Here is a 16,990-nt window from a genome sequence, read left to right as displayed (position 1 = left end):
TTTGTTTGTACTGATCTGAAGAATTTGTGGAGCTTGGAAGGCAAACAAAGAGTAATATGTATATCTGGCACACAAGTCAGTAACAGAAAGTAATGCTGAATTATAATCCAAAGTACTTGTACTCGTTGCTGGTCTAAAGTGTTGCAAGTACCAGGTTGTGACAAAAGTATGGTGGATAGCAAGGTGATAGATATGAGAAAAACAAGTATGGTGGATGGAAACAGCAACACAAACAAGGAACCAGACAGCACACGCAAACACAGCTCACTTTGGGCTTCTCTATGTGCTCCTCTAGATATTGTTCCTCTTTTGCCCCTCTCTTTTTTTCTATTTTTTGGGCTGTCGTTGTTTTTTTGGGAAATTTCAACTTTTTTATTTTATTTTTTTGATATTTTTCCTTTACTTAGGAGCACAAAAGCAGTAACCAAAGAAAATATGAGCTCAAACAAGTGTAAGACGTGGCCTGTGGAATTTTCAGAAAACTGGATGAAAATCGACAAAAACCTTGTGACCACGAAACGAGGATCTTGTGACCACTTTTTGGCCAATCTAAAAATTCTGAACCCCAATAAACCCAGGGATGGACGGATCCGAATTTTTTTTCTGATCGATTTGCATATATGGAACGTCAAAAACGGAGTTCGTATGCGAAAAATGGACCAGTTTTAAGAATTGGCTCCGAATTAGAGGACAAAACGGGAACAATGTGTGCAAAATTGGTCACAACAGCCAAGATTTGATGGAAACGATGGGGGAAAACACACGAACTGGACTCTAACACGACCTAACCAGCAACAAGACCTCGACCAGGACACAAACTCAACACGACGGACTCTGAAACTGAAATATGCAAAGGCTATGGCGCGGAAGGTTCTAGGATAGGAAAAACGAGTATGGCACTAGACTATGGGACGAATACGAAACATTCAAACTAGGGAATAAAAGTAAACCTGACGGTATACCTTAGCTCTGATTACCACTTAATGTAGATGAGGATCCTGATCTTCCGTCAGGTGATGGTAACTATCGTTGTGGCGGAGAGTGACACACCGATCCGGCTTCAGATCAAAAGATCGAACCCTGCAATCTTAGCACCACCGCTCCTCTGGTTATCAACCAAGTCATGGACCAGGTTGACCTCGCCAAGAAGGCTAATCCCTGCCTGCGCAACGAAGAACACAAGCAAGAACAAGAAAGAATGCAACCAAATTGCAGATGAATGATTAAACTCACGAAGTTGGGGTCTTACAAACCGTTGAACGGCGAAACTGTTCTTGACAGAATAATCTAAGCAAAACCCAAACCCTAATGGAGGGGTGGCGGCTGTTTATGAAGACTCTAGGGTCGTGCAAGACCCCTGGACGCGCCCCTAATGGGCCCAAACTCGATACATGGTCCAACGGACCAAAAGACGGTGTCGTAGCACCCTGGCATATTCTGGAAGCTGACTTGTTTCGACAATTCCCGTTGATTCCGAATAGCTTTTGACGTGAAACCACTTGGATTGGCTTCCTTATCAAATTAGTTTTCCATCCATATGTGGATCATCGAAAACGGAGTCCGGATGAGTCCTGGGTGACCAGTTTAAGGCAGACTGGTCCTGGAGGCCGAGGCAGACTCGAATTCGTGTTGGACTGGGCCTCCGGCTTGTGTTGGACGTCCTTGCTGGTCATCATCACCTCCTCCACGTCCTCTTAGTCCCTCTTGACCCTCTCCAATGTTCCTAAGCAAGATAACATCATTAGGTAGTAGTCTATTCTCAAAAGTATGAAAAGGATCGCTTAAGAACGAGCTCACCTGTAAATTGAGTTGACGCATTCGAGCCCGGGTCATTGGACCTTGCATGACGGTTGGAGGATCAGCTGGTACATCCAAAGAAGTGATGTCCTCATCACCTTCCCCCAGCCATGCCGCAACCCATCACCGGCCGTGCCACACCACCATCCCGCACCTCGCCCCTATCCATCGGTAGGCTCCCATCCACCTCGCGCCGTTGCGGCCATGGCGGGCACCACGCCGCCACCACCACCCTGGCGCCACTAGGAGGAGGTCACCCCCAGTCCGAACTTTGTCTCCTATGGCAAGAAGGGGAGGCCTATGCACATTGGGCTATTTGCTCTTGATGTTCCCTCTGGATATGAGCCTCCCACCAGATAGGCCATGCCTACCAGTGACACCATGTTTGAAGTGTTTCTCGTGTTTCCATCTTATGTTTCAAGTGTTTCATCTAAGTGTTGCAAAAGTTGATTTGAGATGTTGCATATGTTGCCATGGCAATATACGCATGTTGCAAGCGTATGTTTCAAGTGTTTCAGACATTTTGTTTCAAATGTTTCATCTGGATGTTTCAAAATTTGATCTGGTGTTGCACATATTGCAATGGCTATACACGCATGTTTCAAATGCTTCATTTGTTTTCAGATATATGTTCTAAATGTTTCATCTAGATGTTTCAAAAGTAGATCTTGTGTTGCATGCCGTTGTCCGCCTGCTGCTGCTAGTGCGCCACCGTGGTTCACATGCCAGCGCCTGAGGCTTGCAGACGCCTCCACAGCGTGCATCCACAAGCAGGGTAGGGAGTATTTTCTAGGAGTATGGAAAAGAGAAGTTAAAATAACCATGATACCCTTGAATATTATATATAGCATATCTAAAAAATTCATTACTTTGCATATAAAGTTTGATGAAGAGAAATGTTATATCAATATTATAGAGCTTAATGAGATCCGGAACTCTGTAGTTTTTTTTGTGAAAGAGATAACTTTATTTAAAATTAAGTAATATCCTTACAAGAGAGGGACACAACCCACCCCAAAAAACAAGCAAAAAAACATAGACTCTCCCTAGACCTAAACACAAAACACGCCAACTCATGCGCCATATTATTCTGATCCCTACTAATCTTGATGACCTTCGGCCGACACAACTGACTGACAGCGTTGTGCAACTTCGCGAAAACTTGCCACAGAGCAGATCGATCATGACCCTTGGTATGAAAATTTGTGACCACCATTTGGCAATCAGATTCCAGAATCATCGGAATTTCCGGCCATCTCATCGCCATGTGAACACCCTCTAGGCATGCTACAACTTCAGCCTCCTCTACATCTTTGCAATGAAATAAAATGCGCCAGGCAGTTTGTTTCAAAGAGCCCTTCCAATCTTGGATCACGACACCCACTGCAGCATCCCTAGATAACTGATTAAAAGCAGCATCAACATTAATCTTGAAGGTACCCTGCGGTGGCACCCAATACTTTGTCCTCTGAATTGCTGGTTGTCTCTGAACATTACCGGCAACAAACTCCGCACAACGCTTCCCTTTTGAATCCATACTATCGGGTTCATAAACCCAGAGTCCCTCAGGGACCGGCTTCCACGCCAGGGCTCAGCCCAAGCAGGCAGCACACAACTCATGGGCCGGCCCAAGAGTCTAAAAACAACAGGTCAGACGGTCCAGTCACTGACCGGAAGGTCTGGCCGAAGAGGAACGACGCCTGCTCATCAACCACTTCGGCCCACCTCTCTGACCAGAGCGCTAGCTTCCAACCACCTTCAAACGGCCTCTTTGATCGAAAGACCTGGCCCAAGCGCTACTTCCGACTCCGACCCCGCGTCTCCGACCGAGGTGCGCAGAAACCCTGCTCACCACTCTTCTCCAACTGACGCGACCAGAACCAACTGGGTCATCCGACCAGGGACGCCTGCTCAGAAGGAGCCAGGGACAAACGAAGAAAGCAAGCCAGGGCGCGTAAGTCAAACCACGATACCAGGGACCATACCCTATACACCTACAAGAACAGTACTCTGTAACTGCCCTAACACAAATAGTATTGTAGGTGCCGACATTTTCCTCTACAATATTGTGGGCGCCGTTAAACTCCCATACGGTAAGGCCCCCCACATGCCTCTGGGCATCGATAGTGTTGTGGGCGCTGGGATTTACCGTATGGGGTGAATATGGTGACACTCCTCACATACCTCAAGGCATCAAATAGTATTTACAGGTACTAACGTCTACCCTTCCTAAACAAGGCAGCACAACCTCCCACATGCATCTAACATTCTATAGTGACATCAACAGTGTTGTGGGCGCCTACCATTATCTTGTACCCGCCGGCATGGGCAACAAAGCTCTGGAGCATACATACCCTCACTTGTAAAGCCATCCCCTTTATCTATAAAAGGGGGTGCGCTCCCTCCAAGGAAGTAGAGGCTTTTTTCTCTCTAAGGCCTTTTGAAGAACCTTTCTTAGTTCCATTAGTTCAACCAAGTTCACTGGTCCACGACCACAGAACCGCCAGGTTCGGACCTCAAGCACACACTTGAACACTTAGCTCATAGCGTAGTTCCTGTCGCTCTCAGCCCTTTTGACCGGAGCCGACCGGACCTCTTGTACACCTCATCTTTCTCCTTCTCATTTGTAACCCCACTGCAAACTTCAAGCACCTAGGCTCAGGAATAAAGTCACTGACCGACCCAAACTAGATGTAGGGCATGTTGCATGAACCAGTATAAATCCTGTGTCATTGAGTGATAGGCCACCTCCGATCACAACGTATGGCAAAACTACAAATATTTACTTGTTGGTCACATTCTGCACTGACAGTTGGCACCATCCGTGGGGAAGATGTTATACGTTCAACACTTTTTGGTCATCGGATGGCCCACTTTTCTGCCACCCTCGCCGTGGCGGGCTCAGACGATACGATTCGCTTCGGCTTGTTGGAGTTTCCCGCACTCTCACCCGCTGGGATGCGGGTTTCGCCCATCTTTGAGCCATCCTAGGCCTTCCTATTCAGAAGCCTGGACTTCGTCACCGACTAGCTCGGCCTACTACACCTCCATGAGGAGGCTCATGTCCTGGCACCCATCAGAGGGGCGCCCTCCATCGACTCCGGGACGCACGACTTTGACGACACGGAATGTGTGCTTCTTTCCGAGCAAACTCTCTGCTCAAACCTCACTGTAAGTAATATGTGTGTTGTTATTTACTATCCCCCACCGATCATCCAGAGGAACTGTATCGCCCACACCACAAACACCGTACGATCAGTTCCCCTATGACCTCGTGTCCTCCATGGATGCATACGCTCAGGGGCTCCGAAGGACGCTGGCGCCATCCCCCTCGCAACCGAAGTTGAGGTAACGGCAGGTTATGCTCCTACCATTTTTCATGAACTCTCGGATGACGAGGACGAGAGCGGCGGTTCCAGCATCTGTGACGTGGCACCCCACCACTGTCCATCCTGGGAGTGCACTATGGTGGATGCTCTGGGACAGCTGCCGGTGGTTGTGGAGACTACGCAGACTCACACCCCTTCGGACCCATGCGTGGGGGCCCTCGTGTCTGCATGAGCGGACGCCAAGGAATTACGACAACTGCGGTAGAACCAGCCGCCACCTACGCCGACACATTCGGTGTAGCATGTTGCGCCACATGCGCATCACACGGCGGGTGGCGCCTGGGGCCGCGCCCTCCAGGTCCAACCCGACATCGTGAATGAGGGGAACAATCCCCCACAGTTCGCTCAGGCTAGCCAGAACATTGCTGCCGCGACGATGCTTCTACGCAGCATTCCCGAGCCCATCGACCCCTAGGAGCGAGTGGTCTACCAGAACCTCCGGGTTCTGGTAGAAGCTGCCGCCGTTCAATAGGTGGAAACCTGCACATCACGACTCCGACACGCGCCCTCCCTCCCCACCAGGGGAACGAGGATGTGTCAGATGGATCGCTCCATTCGCTTGCCGCTACAGCCGCCAGGTGTGGCCCAAGGGGTGGCAGCCGCACCACGGTCCGACCTGGCACTTGCCCCACAGACCGGTTTGCACCAGGACGCCCACAGCATCGTCAGCAACTGGCATTAGGTCCAGCACGATGATGACGCCCATCGGGCGACGGTAGGAGCAGGCAACAAGGATCCTGGCCAGACCATCGAGGGGAGCAGTGAAACACGCCCCAAGCGCTGTCACCGACCGGACGACCAGAGTCCCAGCCCTGAGGGCCCGAGACCACGAGCCTTCGGCCGACGTATCCGGAGAGCACCGTTCCCACAGTGTTTCCGACCGCCCACCAACATCACCAAATACACCGGGGAGACAAACCCAGGTATTTGGCTCGAAGACTTCCGGCTCGCCTACCGAGCCGAAGGAGTGGATGATGACTTTTTCATCATTCAGTATCTTTCCATTTGCATGGGGGAGCATGTTCGGGCATGGCTTGAATTCCTCCCGCACGATAGCATCCGTGACTAGGCAGACCTCAAGAGGGTCTTCGTCAGAAACTTCTAGGGGACGTATGTCCGCCTCGAAAACTCCTAGAACCTCAAGAGCTACCAACAGGAGCCTAGCAAGTCCCTACGGGATTACATCCGTAGGTTCTCCCAACGATGCAACTCCCTCCCTGATGTCATCGACGCAGACGTCATCAGTGCGTTCCTCTCTGGGACGAACTGTGAGTCCCTGATCAACAAGCTTGGCTACCTAAAGCCCCGTACCACCCGCGACCTGCTCGATGTCGCCACTAACCACGCCTCTGGCCAATCCCGTTCTTGTTAAGAAGAAGACCAGGAAGTGGAGAATGTGCGTCGACTATACTGGCCTCAACAAGGAATGTCCAAAGGATCACTTCCCTTTGCCACGCATTGACCAGATAGTCGACTCCACCTCAGGGTGTGAGATCCTCTCCTTTCTGGATGCCTACTCGGGCTATCACCAGATTGCGATGAAAGAATCCGATCAGCTCGCAACCTCGTTCATCACCCCGTATGGCTCGTATTGTTATGTGACCATGCCTTTTGGCCTGAAGAACATTGGTGCCACCTACCAAAGGTGCATGCAGCAATGCTTCGCCGACCAAATCGACCCGCTCGATCAACCTGATCAAGCCGAGCGGCTGAAGCCAACGATCATCATCTACGTTTATGACATCGTGGTTAAGATGGCTCAAGCTCATGACCTGATCGCAAACTTGGCTGCAGCATTCGCAAACCTCTGAAGGTTCAACATCAAGCTGAATCCCGAAAAATGTGTTTTTGGGGTTCCGAAGGGGAAGCTGCTTGGATACATCATGTCCGAACGCGGCATCGAGGCCAACCCCAAAAAAATCATGGCCATTTCCAACATGGGCCCCATATGCAACATCATGGGCGTGCAAAGGCTCACCGGCTGTCTGGCTTCCCTGAGCCGCTTCATCTCCTAGCTTAGCGAATGGGGGATGTTGCTATACAAGCTCCTCAAAAAGACAGATGCCTTCGTTTGGACTGAGGAAGCCCAGCAAGCTCTGGAAAGCCTCAAAGCATCTCTGACATTGGCCCCAATCCTCATTGCTCTCAAACAGGGAGAACCCCTCCTCCTGTATGTTGCGGTAAGAAACCATGTTGTGAGTGCCGCCCTAGTCGTCGAAAGGGAGGAACCAGGACACCAGCTCAAGGTCTAGCGACCCATATACTTCGTCGGGGAGGTACTCACCAACCCCAAGGTCTGGTACCCCTAGGTGCAGAAACTCCTGTACGCCGTGCTAATGGCAACCTGGAAGCTTCTGCACTATTTCACCGACCATAAAGTCATGGTTGTCACTTCATACCCACTCGGGGACATCATCCGCAACCGCGACTCTGCGGGATGGATCTCTAAGTGGGCACTCGAGCTCATGGGCCACAACATGAGGTACCTCCCCCGTACGACCATTAAATCTTAGGCCCTCGTGGATTTTGTCGTCGAATGGATAGAGGTACAGCTACCGACCCCGGACATCACCCACGAGTACTGGACGATGTACTTTGACGGGTCCGTAATGGCTCTCGGCTCGGGAGCTGGAGTGGTTATGATCTCTCTGGACAGAAGTAAGCTCTGCTATGCTATCTGCCTCCACTTTTCGCCCTCAAACAACGCCGCAGAATATGAGGCCCTTATTAACGGACTACGCATCGCCATTGAGCTCGGTGCTACGCGACTCTACGTTCGTGGTGACTCAAAACTAGTTGTTGATCAGGCCATGAAGGAATCCTCCTGCAAAAGCACCCTCATGACAGCGTACTGCCAAGAGGTTCATAGGCTCGAGGACAAATTCCAAGGGATCAAACTACATCACATCCCTCGAAGGGATAACGATGCCGCTGATTTCCGTGCAAAATTAGCCGCCAGGAGGGATCCATCACCGAGCGGGGTCTTCATCAACGATGTCCACGAACCGTCGCCCGCATCCTATAAAGTCCAATCTAGACACACCCCAACGCCTAGCCGGTGCTTGGGGGCTCCGACCCTAGTACCTCTATGACAACATCACCCGCAAATGTCGCCATATTGGCACTCGATCAAACCAACTGGCAAGTGCCGCTACTCGCCTACCTCCTTGAGGAGGTTCTCCCGCCCGAAAGGACCAAAGCCCGATAGATCGCTCGATGCGCCAAGACCTTCATCGCGCTCGGTGATGAGCTCTACAAACGGAGTCCATCAGGGGTACTCATGAAGTGTATCCCCACCAACCAGGGGAGGTAGCTCCTCCTCGAGGTCCATGCTGGGATTTGCAGACATCACGCAGCCCCAAGGTCGCTGGTCGGAAAAGCCTTTCGCCAAGGTTTTTACTAGCCCACCACGCTACGAGATGCGGAGGAGGTCATCCGCAGGTGCGAAGGATGCCAGTTCTACGCTTGGCAAACCCATTTGTCGGCACAAGAACTCCAAACCATCCCAATCACCTGGCCATTTAGGGTCTAGGGCCTCGACATGGTGGGACCCCACAAAAAGGGCCCAGGTGGTTTAACTCACCTACTCGTAGCAGTTGACAAGTTCACCAAGTGGATAGAGGCCAAGCCCATCACCAACATCCGCTCGGAGGAGGCAGTTAAGTTCTTCCTCGACATCATCTACCAGTTCGGCATGCCTAACTGTATCATCACTGACCACGGGACTAACTTCACCGAAAAGAAGTTCCTAGACTTCAGCGATGGATATGGCATCAGGATAGAATGGTCTTCGGTTGGACATCCATGAACTAACGGTTAGGTCGAGCGTGCCAATGGCATGGTCCTCTAGGGACTCAAGTTACGCATCTTCGACTGACTCAACAAGCACACCGGGCGATGGGTTATAGAGGCCCAGCAATCCTATGGAGCCTGAGAACGACCCCAAACCGATCCACAGGGTTCACACCCTTCTTCCTGGCCTATAGAGCTAAGGCAGTGCTGCCCTCCGACCTCGACCACGGTGCCCCAAGAGTCAGGGCCTTTGACCGCGACCGGGCCACGGAAGCTCAGCAAGACATGGTCGACCTACTCAAAGAGGCCTGTAAGACGACCGCCATCCGCTCCGCCCGCTACCAACACACCCTCCATAGGTACCACAAAAAGAAGATCAGAGGAAGGATACTCGAAGTCATCGATCTCGTACTCTGGAGGACCCAATCAACGAAGGAAAAACACAAACTCTCTCCACCGTGGGAAGGACCCTATACGGTAACCGAAGTAATCCGATCGAGCACCTATCGACTGGAGGACAACGACGGCAACCTTCTCAACAACACTTGGAACATTGAACAGCTACGTCGTTTTTTCCCCTAAAAATTTGGTCTTACCGATTTCTTAGTCAAACTTGCCCCTGTAAAAAGCACCCCAACCCAAACACTTTCAGCCCGAGTCGCTCGAGGGCTCCATAAGGGTATAATACTGAATATTACCTCTCCTTTTTACTATCACACGGTAAACAAACGTCGTCCCCAAATGGAAGCACGTTCCATTCCTTTGATTGCCCTACACGACTCTGTTCTCACTCCCAACCAAACGCACCCCACCTTTCCCATGATTACGAGCACCCGAGCCGCGCGGGCCACGCCTCGGGCTCCCAAAGTTGCGGCCTATGGGACAAATAGGCAGGTATGAAAAAGAAAGGATAAAAACAAAAGTTATGCCAGGATAAAAAACGAGGAACTGATAGTGGTTCTATCACAAGAACAGAACTGATGTAATTCATTGATACAAAACCTGTTCACAAGGGGGCTCACCCACAAACCATTACATTTTTTAACTAACTACTTTCATTCCAAATACTACTATGGTCACTCGACGACATCGCATGACACCGAAGAAAAATGGCACTCGCCGCCAGACATAGCCCCCGCTATAGGGGCCCAGCCCGGTTCCGCTCACTCGACTTCGGCAAGCGCAACGGGTACCTCAAGGGACCCACCCGGTTCTACTCCCTCAACTTCGGCGAGCACAACGGGTGCCTCAAGGGCGCCGCGCCCATAGATGCTCTGCAGAAGAGCATGGGGGTCGCGGACCTTCTCATGAAGTCGAGGCAGCTCCTGGACAGGGACACCGCCACTGAGGTATGGCCGCCATGGCTGGAAGAGATCTCATCAAACTTTATGAATTGGCCAACCTGAGCAGCTGCAGGCGCGGAACCCTCCACCAGCATGATCCTGAGCAACTTCTCCTTCGACAAGGCTTGCTTGGCGAAGATCCACCAAAGAAAGTCCGCACATAGCTCCATCCCAAAGAAGGCCTCGTAGATTAATCCATCACCGCCCCAGGCAGCCTTGAGCTCGACATCATGCTCTGAATCCATGAAAGGATCTATAAGTCCTCCCCTTCGATCACCCCCTCTCTCACTTAGGAACCACCACGGCATATAGGCACTCTCGGTGAGAAGGAAAAAGGAGGAGAAATAATAGTTGGCGAATAGGCAAAGGACTGCGACAGAGAGCCCTCTCCCTCCCCCTATTTAAGGAAGAAACACGACAGCTGAAGAGGGGCAAAAAGATCAGAGCACAAAACTCTCCCCCTTCCCCCATTCAATACGGATGGGAAACAATGGGACACGCACTGACCGACAGAACGACGTCGGGTCAGACGGAACACCGCCTGGCAAAATAAAATGTGGCCTAGGTATGGCCCACCACTATCGCATGACCAGGCATGAAAACCGAAGCATCACGACGCGCAGGCAGCTCTCTGCATCCCTAGGCGGGACTTGGAACAACCCAAAACAGGATCTCCGCCGGGAGAAACCATCGGGCTTCCCAAGTCGATCGAACGGCTCGAAAAGACACATCGAGACACAGGTAGGAAGCAAAGGGACACCCCATGTAGGCCATGCCAACTTCGTCACGAACGACGAGCACGAGTCCCGGTCAGACATTTCCAACTAAAGCTCTCTGAACCCCGTCACTCCGGTCATCAAGGCAAAAACTACAAATCCTCTCTATTTCCTTATAATCATTTCATACATCCATACGCGCATTCATTCCATACGCCTGTGCCTCCCGAATGATTCGGGCCCTGAACTGCCCAGGGGCTTGGTAACTAAGCATTGCACGTGCAGTGAAATGCATCACAACGCTCCTTGTTGCGTCACGAAGCGACGGTTGCCTCATTCAACATGAGCAACCAACAAGAGCCAGGGGAGAAAATCATAGATGAGTCCCATGCGGCCCTCGCTCAGTCTGGCACACTAGGTCATCTCAACCTTCTCGTTCGATCCTGAACCTCTCGCCAAGCCCACAGAATCTCCATCGAGGGGAGACCATTAGGCCACCTAGGTCGGTCTCCAGAATGACCCAGGCATCTACCGGGTTGCAGGTAAAGGAGTAGTGGAATGTCACAAGAGGGCTATGCCGACCCTATCACGAACGACGAACCCGGATTCCACTTGATCACACCCGTTAGCGAACTCACCGAGTGCGTCACTCGAGCCCGAGCGATCGGGAAAAGCGACAAAACTCAGCCCCTCCGGTTGTGAGGAACTGAGGATGGGGTAACGCACACAACTCACACCGACCCCTACTAAAGGCCCAGCAAGGCTCGGGGGCTCAAGACACAAAAATGCCTAGGTCTGTGACCCCGATCTTGCCCCATCCGGCTATGCTTCCGACTGCGCTCCAAAGACACCTGGGTCTATGACCCCGATCTCGCCCCATCTAGCTACGCTTCCGACTGCACTCCAAAGACACCTGGGTCTGCGACCCTAATCTCGCCCCATCTAGCTACACTTCCGACTACGCTCCAAGCACCTAGGTCCACGACCCTGATCTCGCCCCGTGACTCCAACTCACCCAATCCCACGGTGCGCAGCGACGCCAGGATCAGTGAGCTCTATCTCGTCTAAACTAACTACCTCACCCAATCTCATGGCGCGCAGTGACGCCAGGATCAATGAGCTCTATCTCGTCCAAACTGACTACCTCACTTGTTCCCACGGCACGCATCGACACCACGATCCATGAGCTCCCTCTCGCCCAAAACTCTTGAAATGACTCGGCTGCACAACGACGCCTTGGTCGACAAAAACCGTCTCAAAACTAAGAACACGCACACACGCCCGCTAAAAGAACATCCCCTAGACAGTTCTTTCTGAACCGACCGGGGGCTCGGGGGCTACACCCGCGGGTGCGCTCACGCGCACCCGTTGAAACGGAAAACCTCCCCCACTAACAGCACAGGAAAACCCCCCAAACGGTTCTACCTGAACCGCCCGGGGGCTCGGGGGCTACAACCACGGGTGCGCTCATGCGCACCCACCGGTAAGACAAAAATCCCCCGGATGATTCTACCTGAATCGCCCAGGGGCTCGGGGGCTCCTGTCGGGTTCATAAACCCAGGGTCCCTCAGGGACCGGCTTCCACACCAGGGCTCGGGCCAAGCAGGTAGCACACAACTCATGGGCCGGCCCAAGAGTCTAAAAACAACAGGCCGGAAGGACGGTCTAGTCACCAACCAAAAGGTCTGGCCAAAGAGGAACAATGCCCGCTCGTCAACCACTTTGGCCCACCTCTCCGACCAGAGCGCTAGCTTCCAGCCGCCTCCGGATGGCCTCTCCGATCGGAAGACCTAGCCCAAGTGCTACTTCCGACTCCGACCCCGCGTCTCCGACCAAGGTGTGTAGAAACCCTGCTCACCGCTCTTCTCCAACTGACGCGACCAAAACCAACTAGGGCCATCCGACCGGGGACGCCCACTCGGAAGGAGCCAGGGACGAATGAAGAAAGCAAGCCAGGGCGCGTAAGTCAAACCACGATACCAGGAACCATACCCTGTACACCTGTAGGAATAGTACTCTGCAACCGCCCTAACACAAATAGTATTGTAGGCGCCGATATTTTCCTCTACCGTATTGTGGGCGCCGTTAAACTCCCATACGATAAGGCCCCCATGTGCCTCTAGGCATTGATAGTGGTGTGGGCGCCAAGATTTACCGTATGGGGTGAACGTGGTGACACTCCTCACATACCTCAAGGCATCAAACAGTATTTGCATGTACCGACATCTACCCTTCCTGAACAAGGCAGCACAACCTCCCACATGCATCTGACATTCTACAGTGATATCAACAGTGTTGTGGGCGCCTACCATTATCTTGTACCCACCGGCATGGGCAACAAAGCTCTGGAGCATACGTACCCTCACTTGTAAAGCCATCCCCTTTATCTATAAAAGGGGTTGCGCTCCCTCCAAGGAAGTAGAGGCTTTTTTCTCTCTAAGGCCTTTTGAAGAACCTTTCTTAGTTCCATTAGTTCAACCAAGTTCACTAGTCCACGACCATAGAACCGCCAGGTTCGGACCTCAAGCACACGCTTGAACACTTAGCTCATAGCGTAGTTCCTGTCGCTCTCAGCCCTTCCGACCGGAGCCGACCGGACCTCTTGTATACCTCATCTTTCTCCTTCTCATTTGTAACCCCACTGCAAACTTCGAGCACCTGGGCTCAGGAATAAAGTCACTGACCAACCCAAACTAGATGTAGGGCATGTTGCCTGAACCAGTATAAATCCTGTGTCATTGAGTGCTAGGCCACCTCCGATCACAACGTACGGCAAAACTACAAATATTTACTAGTTGGTTACATTCTGCACCGACACATACATTCACCTTGTTGTCGGATATTGGTCAGAGAAGTCATATACCTAGTTAGGAAGGTGACCGAGCTGGCTATAAAAGGACAGATATCCTCATGGATCACCTTATTTCGTATACTCCAAGTATGCCAAAAGAGCCGGATTTAGCCAAGGCTGATTCAGACTGGTTGATGATGCTGATACACAATAAGTCTTTGGAGGTATTGACAAATGTTTGATTTAAAATTTGGGAGACGACCTCGAATGAATCTCCCTAGTATCAGGTATTGTCTCGTGTGTCAGCAAGCCAAGGTGGATTGTTCTCGGTTGCCGGGTTTGCTACAGCCATTGCCCATGCCCAATCACGCCTGGAAGGTTATTTCCTTGGATTTCATCGAGGGGTTTCCGTTATCTGGTGGTAGTAATAACTGCATCCTTGTGGTGGTGGATTGTTTCTCCAAGTATTTCCGCTTTCTCAGTCTCAAGAATCCCTTCACCACAGTGGATGTCGCCAAAGTGTTCCTAGCACAGGCCTATAAGCTTCATGGGATGCCGGCTGCCATGGTGTCTGATCATGATCGATTCTTTACTAGTTCACAGTGGAATGAGCTTTTTAAGCTGGCAAAGGTCGATCTGCACATGAGTTCAGCTTATCACCCACAATCAAACGGGCAGATCGAACGCGTGAACTAGTGCTTGGAGACTTTCTTGCTTTGTTTCATTCATGCCTGTCCAAAGCAATGGCACAATTAATTGGAATTTGCTGAGTTTTGGTACAATACATTGTTTCATTCTGCCCTGGGTCAGCTCCCCGTTTGAATGAAGTTTTGTATTGCCGCACTTCGCAGAATATTGGGCTGGATCCTGCTGGTGATTCCCCTAGTTTCAGCTTGGAGGAATGGCTTTACAGTCGTGAATTGATGACTGACTTGATCCACCGGCACCTAAATCGCGCTAAGCAGCGCATGGAGAAGCACGCAGATGCTCACAGTTCTGAATGACAGTTTCAGCTGGGTGATTAGGTCTTTCTGAAATTGCAACCCTATGTGCAATCCTCCCTAGCTACGTGAGCACATCAAAAGCTGACATTTAAATTTTTTAGCCCCTACCGCATCTTAGAATGTATTGGCACGGTAGCTTACAGGTTAGAGCTCCTGGCTTCATCATCTATTCACCCGATGTTCCATGTGTCATGGCTCAAAAAGGTCGTAGTGCTCACCCATGTTATCATGGCGGCGCCTCCATCATCGGCGTTTCGCTGCACGGTGCCGGAGAAGATTCTTCAGCAGCGTTCTGTCAGCAAGGGATCGCCATCGGTTAGCAGGGTCTGGTACTCTGGTTACACATACTCTGTTGCTATAAGCTATTCTCATCTGAACTGCCCCTTCCTTGCTACCTCCTCTAGACTCCCTTCTGATCATACTCGAGGCGCTAACACCTACATAGACTACATAGAGGGCTACCGCCGTGTCAAGGGCCGCCCGTCGGTAACGAGTTGTCCTTGGGTGGCAAAGAACGAGGAACGACCCACGCCAACTGAGTTGGCTGTTTGGCTGTAATCCTTACCGCCAATCTAATCGGCGTGAATTTAAATATGGGAGACGCTATATTTGAGGTGCCTAACATTTTTTTCAGGCGACAGTTGCCAGCCCTTACATTCACATCCAACGGCAACAGTATGAGTTGAGCGTTTCTGTACCGAAGCAGGCTTAACGGGTCCGAAAAAAACGATACAGAGATCTGTTACTTAACGGACTCACAATAAAAACCCGTTAAGCATTTTGGAGCATTTCTGTACCAAAGCAGCATTACGGGTATGCAAAAAAAGCCCAGTACACAAATATGTTGGTTGACAGCATCGCAACAAAAACCCGTTAAGTATTTTGGAGTTCAACCCGTTAAGTATTCTATTATTCACATTCAATGGGGCTTTAGATATTGACCCAACAGCACATAGAACTGCGTATATCTATGTATACCCCAAGCAAACCCCTGCTACAAGAAACGAAAGGTATTTACATGTAGAATTTGGCCTTCTCTTGAATTCATCTCCATGTCCTTTGTTCTGTAATGATGGAAAGCAGAATCTGTAGTCAGTGAGCCACCATTTTCTTAATTTTCACCACCTTGATGATGATTTGTTGAGGACAATATTACTTGGTACTGCAAATTCACTATAGTGGGATTAGTATTTGATGATTTATTGTGGACACACTCAAATTTAGATAGAAGACATATCACGAATTGCATAGAAATGAAGGCATACTTATTTATACTTAGTAGTAAACAATGCACCATCTATACAATGTTGAAAAATTAAGAGCATACATAAGAAAAATTACACATTTTTATTACTAGAACTAATACTTTTTTGTAATGCAATTGTACTGTATATGTACAATTATCTCATGTTTCTTCCTATAAATAACATAAGGAATAAAGATGACTGCAGAAATCAGCAGTAACATACAACGGAGAAGGCTGTTCATTCTATGTCATCAAGCAAACAAAAGTAAAGGTCACATCATTCACATGTATCCATGCATTTAGGTCTGGCTTGTTGGGGAAAGAGTACTCAGAGCAAAGAATATTGTCATCACACAAACAGAAGATAAAGCAAATGATTTACAGATAAGATCTGGTGACGACTCCATAAAAAATGTTTTCTGAAAATATTCAATGATTTTCTTAGCATTGCCATCTTGACTAGAATATGGATATCCATTTGTAAAATCTTAAAAGAATTAAGTCGCAATTATAGCAAAAATGCCTAATCATGATACAATACCTTTTTCATGTTGTATCAAAGTAAGTTTATCAAAGGAAGTTATTTTACTTATTAGAAAATTAGACAACATGGGGGTCTAGCAGAGATGTTAATGATCGAAAGGTTTCAACAGATAATTCAGAGGATACAAAGACAGAACTGATTTGTTCCATCCAAAAACACCAAGTGTGCTTTGTGATGAAAGAATGGATAACTCACCCATCTGCTGCTACGGTAGAGGGTCCTATTAAGATAAGGAGTAACAGATGGTTTGACCCAAAAAATGCATGTTACAATAGGAAACTATAACAGGACGAACAAGGAGGCACACAAAAAGGTGGAACAAGAACATTACAAAGGATACAGATTTAAAGTTCTAGGCACACAAAAAT

The sequence above is a fragment of the Miscanthus floridulus genome, chromosome 9 (genome assembly GCF_019320115.1).
Source record: "Miscanthus floridulus cultivar M001 chromosome 9, ASM1932011v1, whole genome shotgun sequence".
Taxonomy (NCBI): Eukaryota; Viridiplantae; Streptophyta; class Magnoliopsida; order Poales; family Poaceae; genus Miscanthus; species Miscanthus floridulus.
Note: the sequence above shows the minus strand (reverse complement) of the source record.